This window comes from Symphodus melops, assembly GCF_947650265.1.
Source record: "Symphodus melops genome assembly, chromosome: 19".
Lineage (NCBI taxonomy): Eukaryota > Metazoa > Chordata > Actinopteri > Labriformes > Labridae > Symphodus > Symphodus melops.
This window is the reverse complement of record NC_136709.1, coordinates 16,360,032-16,367,369: the sequence shown is the minus strand read 5'-3', so window position 1 is coordinate 16,367,369 and position 7,338 is coordinate 16,360,032. Positions and strand designations below refer to the sequence as shown.

General features: G+C 39.6%; 1 protein-coding gene across 1 annotated transcript in view; it reads left to right on the top strand.

Moving 5' to 3' along the window:
• Window positions 1-844: 844 nt before the first annotated feature.
• lclat1 (lysocardiolipin acyltransferase 1) overlaps window positions 845-7,338 on the top strand; it is a 290,110-nt gene continuing 283,616 nt past the window's right edge. The window contains exon 1 of the mRNA XM_079369198.1: window positions 845-850. The gene's annotated coding sequence lies outside the window, so the exon portion shown is untranslated. The remainder of the gene's footprint in view (window positions 851-7,338) is intronic.

Genomic DNA, 7,338 nt, shown 5'->3' with positions numbered 1-7,338 from the left:
GCAAAGCATGTGTTGCTTGTGTGTTTACAGTCTGCAGCCTCAACGCTTTTCTGTACATTTACTACCATTAAAGTGTAACCATGCTATGTTGGATTAGTCATTCCAGTAATATTCAACACACACATATACACACACAGTTGTCAGTGTTGGGTGTCTTGCAGCTGTAACTCAGGCTGTCATATAGAGCCAATGTCAAAGTAGAGCTGAAGTCATAGTTGAACCTGAAGGCACAACCATCAAGTACCTAGATCAATTTGCCTCTCTCTCTTCATTCTCTCCTTTTCTTCTGCAATGAGAGAGAATTATTTACTTGAAAAAATTCAGCCTTTTCCCTTTTTCTATTACAGGTCAGGAAAGATTGGTGTCAGTGTCTTTCTAAAAACCATTTCAAGAGATGTGACAGTAGGGACCAGCGGTAAATGTTTGCGGGGGATTGTAGTCTTTTTCTGTTTGACACGTGTCCACAAAGCCATGACCCCCACAGCTCACCGCTTACAGGAACATTAGTCACTGTGGCCACATAAAGCCTGTCTTCACTCTGCTTTGTCAGCTTGGGGAGCTGGATTACATCACATCTGAATCAGTTGATTCTTCTGACCTCCTTTTACATTAAAACTAGATGAACAAAAGGAGCTCAAACACTTTTGGCGGGTCTTAAAGAAAAAGGAGCATCGATAAAATGTTCAAAAGTGTCATTCTTTTTTGCTTTTGGTATATGTTTGTTAAAATTAATTCAAATAGTCTAGCTTTCATGCATACTACAGTATCTTTATGTTCTTATTTCCTTACATTCTGAAATAAGACGTTAATGTTTAATTTTTTTATCTAACATTAGCAATTAGCAAAAACAGTATTTAAGGGTGACCTCATATAGTTGAGTATTCGATTTGTTTGTCAAAGTCTCAGTCGACTGCCGCGCACACAGTCAAGCATACAGATCATTCCACTCCAGCTATATGAGGGTGTTTGATGTCTAATTTCACAAAGATGTGTCTGTTTCCTCCAAATAAGGGATTGCTCATAGTATCTCATAATAAATATCCCCTTGTTAATACTTTTAGTGCAGTTCTGAACTCTGTACTTTAAATGAATGCTCTTATTGTGAACATGAACAAATCACCCCAAAGTATTGATAGAAGCAGCACATCCATGTTTGGAGAATTTTATTGGCTTCTAGATTTCATTTTTGGAGGATTTTTTAAGGAGAGATGGTTTAAAACTGTTGGTTTGTCTGTGGTCTGACCCGCACACACAGTGCGTGTGTCTGCTGTATTAGACATGTGTAATGTGTTTATGAGGTCACATTAATGCAGACTTAATAAGTGAGAAAAATGATCAAGCACTATCATAGCATCAATTAAAATTTCCAGATTAGAAGACAAATAGTTTAATGATGTGGTTAAACTCAAAGGAGAATGTGGATCATTTAGCGCCAAAAACCAACAACAAAACATTGAAGTATCAGTCGACTGTAGGCAAATCTGACAAATCAGGTTTGACTATGTCATTTATTAGTCGGGGACAGGCCTAATAAGTTATCTGGACTACAATGAGTCTCTGGTTTTATTCGTTTATAAAACTTTTTTTTTTTTTTGACACTGCTTTTTAAAACAGGTTATCTGCAGAATGGACATATTATAGTATTCACTAAGGAGCTAAATGGACATTATAAGACTGGTAATTGTCTTTAACAATTGATTCTTGTCTACAACTTGTGTAGCCACAAATTTGACTTCATATGAATAGTATTTTTTTTTTTTAAAGATATATTTTTGGGCATTTTTAGCCTTTATTATACAGTAAAGGAGGACAGTGGATAGGGCCGGATACCAGGGAGAGAGAGTGGGGATGGACATACAGGAGGGGAACCACAGGCCGGACGTGAACCCGGGCCACCCGAGCGAGGACTATAGCCTCAATGCGTGGAGACGCGTGCAGTGGCACCGTGCCACCATATGAACAGTAATTTGTCTGTAACTTTGAAGGGCCACTGTGCAGCCTGCTCTGCTCTCCGAGGGAGAATGTGGATCCTGTCCAGCAGAAGCAATGATGATTGTCTTGGACAACATCCATAATGGAGCACAGGCCAGTGTCACGGACACTAGATTATCTCAGAGATGCTATTTTCACCTGCTGGCCTCGCAATACAACTGAATAAGTGTTTGTTTGATCCGCCTGGGTCAGTAATGAGCTTGTGAGAAGACAGCAACCTCCTCTGCGTTATGGGATTGCTGCGTCACTTATATTATGAGCCTCAGGTTCTTCAGAAGAAAATAAAAAGGCATCGTGCTTCCTTCCTCTTGGCCCAACCATGCAATCAATCTCCGCTCCTTAACAGGGTGAAGTTTCTCACTTCTCCATACCTGCTGCTATGATTAAACGGACATGGGACGCTCCTGTGTGACCTATCCATCATGCATGTCTCACACTGTAGGGCAGCTGATACTGAATATACCTCATACAGAAAGCTGATAGAGATATTAGGTACTTTCAATCAGTTGACTTGATGAGTGCACAGTAGCATTAGACTAGCTTCAAATGTTTTAAGGTGTTATGGTTGGAATGTTGTACGTTGTTTCTAAGGACGCCGAAGTGTCAGGCAGTGGGAATTGTTGTTGCTACTGTATAAAAGAGTTGGATATATCCTCAGTATCAGAGTCAAAATTGCTTTGAACTTGATTTCTTTTTTCGAAATGGCCAGCAGAGGGAGACACTGCTGTTTGCGAAAACAATTCCGATTTACATCAGCAAACTTTTTCTAAAGAAGATGATGGCATTTCCAATATGGAGACAGCCATGTTTTATACAGTCTATTGTATTAGCTTTGAATTACAGATGCACCTACCAATCCTGAGTGAGTGTGAAAAAGCCTGTACTCCTATTATGGCTCACAAACAGGGACAAAATGACAAACCAGACACTTAAAAATGGGAGAACACAAACCAATGGTGGACAGGGGCTTCTTCCAATTTTTGTTAACCATTTACTTTATGCACCTTCATGCTTGTGCACTTTGTGTGCCAATTTTTGATAACTCAATCAAGTCAAACATAACACAGGACCGATGGTCTCAAGCATAACACCAAAAATAGTTTTGTGTCTCCTAGACTAAATAAGAGCAGATATGAAGCTTTTTTTTTTACCTCGCCACAAAAAAATGTCTGACTGGTCTTAATTAGACATGCAACACAGGTACTGTAGCGTGAGGGTCTGGCAGCCTCATGCATAAATTCACTTTTAGTCAGGAGCTTTCTGTCTGTGAACTAGCCAAGAAAAAACTGCAATTTCAACTCCCCTCCCTGCTGAGTCTACCTCCCTCCTCTTTATTTCTGCTTCCTAACTCTCCATGTCTTCCCATTTGGCTCACTGCTTATTTTTCATTTTTTGCATCTCTCATGAATTAGTTTCCTATCCCCCCTTTGTTTTGTTTTTTTCATCTCCTCCCTTGAATCCCTTCACCTTGAGAGGTCTCCTCATCATACCCCCACCTCCTCCTGTGTGAGAGAGAGTATCTGTTTCAGTGCCAGGAACACACAGAAATGCTGCTATAGTGGACAGAAAGGAAACATCACCAGCCTCCTCTGCGCCTGCCTCTCCCTTCACCCCCCTCCTCCTCTTCATAGGGATCCATGCTGTCTCGATAGATGTGAATGAAGGTCATCTTGTGGCTGACTAAGAGCCAAACACATTGCTAGTCTTCCTCAGCAATTCAAATACAGAAGTACTGCTCTGTTTTCCTTGCTTAAGCTATGTATACAGCTGTGTAGACAAATGGTATTGACAGTAACTGCAGTAAACTGATGCTACAGGGGGAGTGTGTGTGCATGCATGTTTGTTTTTAACATGCATTCACCTGGGTTTGTCTGTGCAGTTTATATGCAAAGTAGGGGACCTGTGTTAGCTGGGGGCAATGATAATTAACAGCTTAATGAATGATGCTGACAAATTGAAAATCTGCTTGTGGCTACAAGGTAACACTTCCGTTATTGATCCTCGGCAGGTAACACCCTCCAATGCATGCAAAGGAGCTGTTTAAATGCCTGATGTACGCTCCATTAGATGAAATGGCAAATAATCAGCCATCGAGTTTGAGGATCTTCCTCTGAAATTAATCAACACATTAGTTCTACAAAACTCTTTCCCTTCCAGCAGTAACTGGAACACCTCAATAAAATATACTGTAAGTCCCAATGCCAGCAGTTAAATATGCTTACATTTCTATACATTATCCAGCTTACTTCCATGTCCCACTCTCCACTGAGACTTTTGGACATCTCTGGTGCGGCTAATAGGAGAGAAAAGGAACAAGGGCAAAACTGTCTCAATGAGTGTAAATCCTCCAATAAAGGCGATGAACCCTCAATAATTCAACAAGGCAGTTTTTATTTTACCCTCCCTCTGCAGCGCTTCAAAGTAATGTACATGAGGACCGCAGGGAAGACTTACAGTGCTTGCTGTACGTCTTCATTTGTTTTCATAATCCCTCTTCTATTTCATACATTTCTGCAGAGCATCAAATAGTACATGAGCTCTCTGCAGGATGTACAGTAGCTCTGGTCTGATGTTCTCCTTCTTCTCTCCAAGGCCTGCACGAGTACAGACTTTCTCTGGATGTCTTACGGTCACAATGTGAAAATAGGATATCAAAGAAAACAGAAAAGCATCTTTTAACTTTTATTGGTTTCTATAGAATAATCTTCTTTCATCCAAAAATTCTGGAAAACAGCAAAGACGTAGTGAATGATGAATTTATTTGCTTACACTTCAAAACCTATTGAAAATGAGAACATCCTCTTGATAACCTCTAATGTACTCTTTATACTCCCTTTACCCCTCACTGCTGCTTGAGGACTCGACAAAAGTACATTCTATGCCTGATTAAATCATTACATGATAATAACAAGGTTGTGTATTGATGTGCATTTTGGCAACAGGGTCATGTATTGATCTGCCTTTGATTATCATGAGGGTCATTTATTGACGACTTCCAACCCAGATCAATCTTCACCATTTAGACAGTTCAATAGTACGCTGCTGCTGCCTTCACCTCCAGCTCCTCTTCATCTTAGTTACAGTAGCAAAAACAGAGAGTGCATTGGTGTGAGTGCAGACAAAAATCAGGATCAAGATTCCGTCAGTCCTGCACATGTCACTTCTAATTTGTTCTAATATGTAACCTCTTAATACTGTATATATGACTTAAAGTAGAATTTTCTGATAACAGAAATGTTCCTGAAAAGAAAATATGACTTAACAATACTCGTAATCCACAACGATTCACAACTATTCAAGTGATTTTCACATATGCACTAAACGTGGGACGTGTGAAATGTTAAAATCTGTAACCCCGAATTGAATCAGACTTTCTCCTGCCAGCCCCTGAAGAAAATTTCCACCTGAAGTTAGTGTTAGCCCATGTGTAAACACAGCAAGAAAAATTTAGGAAGATTCAGTGTGAATGAGTGAACAAAGGTGAAGCACTGGTGCTATCTTTTTGCACAAAACTACATCATGCTCTTCTCTCCTTGCCAGAATGTTCTTGTTCATTCCAACTGTGGATGCTTCTTATTACATGTCACATTGTTATAAATGCAAAAAACTGATTTGCTGTATGTGTTGGACTCTGTCACGTCGACCTTTTTAAGGTCACTTCTTGCCTCCTGAGACCCTGAAAACCCACCCGTCCATCTGAGGGAGAATGCGTCACATTGTGAGGGGTATATGTAAAAAAGCAACACAGGCATATTCATGGAAATGCTGCTCTGTTGTTTTCTTCATCATTTCAGAAATGTGTGAAGCCAACTAAGATTTCAAAACTTGAGAGTTAATCTTATTTAAAGGGGTTTCAATACTTGAACACCTAAAAACTATTTGGCTTTTATAGCCGGAACTAGTCAAGTTGGTAACGGTCATAAAACTGAAAATCCAATGCGCAAGTACTAACTGGTTAAAGTTTAAAAATAACTTCTTCAATTCCAGAAACCTATATTTGTGTATGTGGGTCTTTCACTGTGTGTGCTCGTCTGCAGTGCAGCCTCAGCACCCTGATGAAGTGTCCCTAATAGGATCCCTGTGGGATTCCTCAGCAGCTTTTCATAGCAAAACCTGCACGCTGTCAGCAGTCAGCACTGACAGAGCCGGACTCGAAACGGGATGTGCAGTAAATTCTTTTTCCCTCTACATCCACACTTCAATCTCTCTCTCTTTCTTACATACACACACATTCAGATTACACAAATACACAACGATCACTCTGTTCCAGCTGAGTGTTTTAGAGTTAAGAAGATCAGGGAGCCAGAGTTATTGTAGCTTGCAAATTGTTACACCCTCCTCTACTTTCAAGGATAATTGGATGTGTGTATTGTCAGCTTGTCTACAAGTTGTTACCTCATTTTTTTCCCTTCTGACAAAAACATGGAATCAGGCAGCTTCTCGACAAGCTCCGGTATACAGAGCTGTTTGTGTGTGCATGTGTTTCCCTGACAGGTAAGACAGTGTGAGACAGTAGTTCAATTTTCAAAGCTTCTAATTGGTGTTTTGGCACCAAATAAAGGTGTAAGGAAAATCAAAAGCATATGGTAGCTGTATATTTTCCTCTTATAGATGCATATTATACATTTTACCAATCACTATGGTTCTTGTTCCATGGATAATAAAATGTATCATAAGAAGAATATGAAGTGAAATAAAATAGGTCCAGAAGGAGCCGTTTTTGTGGAAATGTAGAAGCATTAGCTCACAGAATCACTCTCCCAGTGCAACAGAGCGAATCTCAGAGCCTTCAGGACTCACTGGTGAACATTATAAGAAGTAATTAACCAGCTCCTCTCTTTAGCTAATTGGAGATTGGAAGTGTGATAGTCATTAGCAGACCCCATTTTCTTGTCATGGCTGCACAGCACAAAAAGGAAAGAAAGGGTGAACACTGTGAGAGTGTGTTGGCGACTCAGATGGACATTTCTGGATGCTAACAGAAGACGTGAGCATAAAAAAGAGAAATTAAGAGGACAGACAGGTACCACATGTCTTAGTTAGCATAAAAAAGTAATGAAAGTAGGATAAAAGATGAGTAAACCGTAGAATTTCTTAATCATTAACAAATAATGTGGAAAACAGTACTAAAAGTTGTAAAAAAGTACTTTGTAACACATCGACTTATTTGCATTAACAAGAATCTAATATTGTCTTTTAAGCGACTTATTGCCTATTAACCCCTTGATGCATGAATTTGTTTCCAAGTGTTAAGACACTTTTTTTCATGACATGTGTTTCTGCTTTCAAGTAGATGCTAAATTAAGTTGAGAACGTTTATTTGAAAACAGCACATACATAGATATT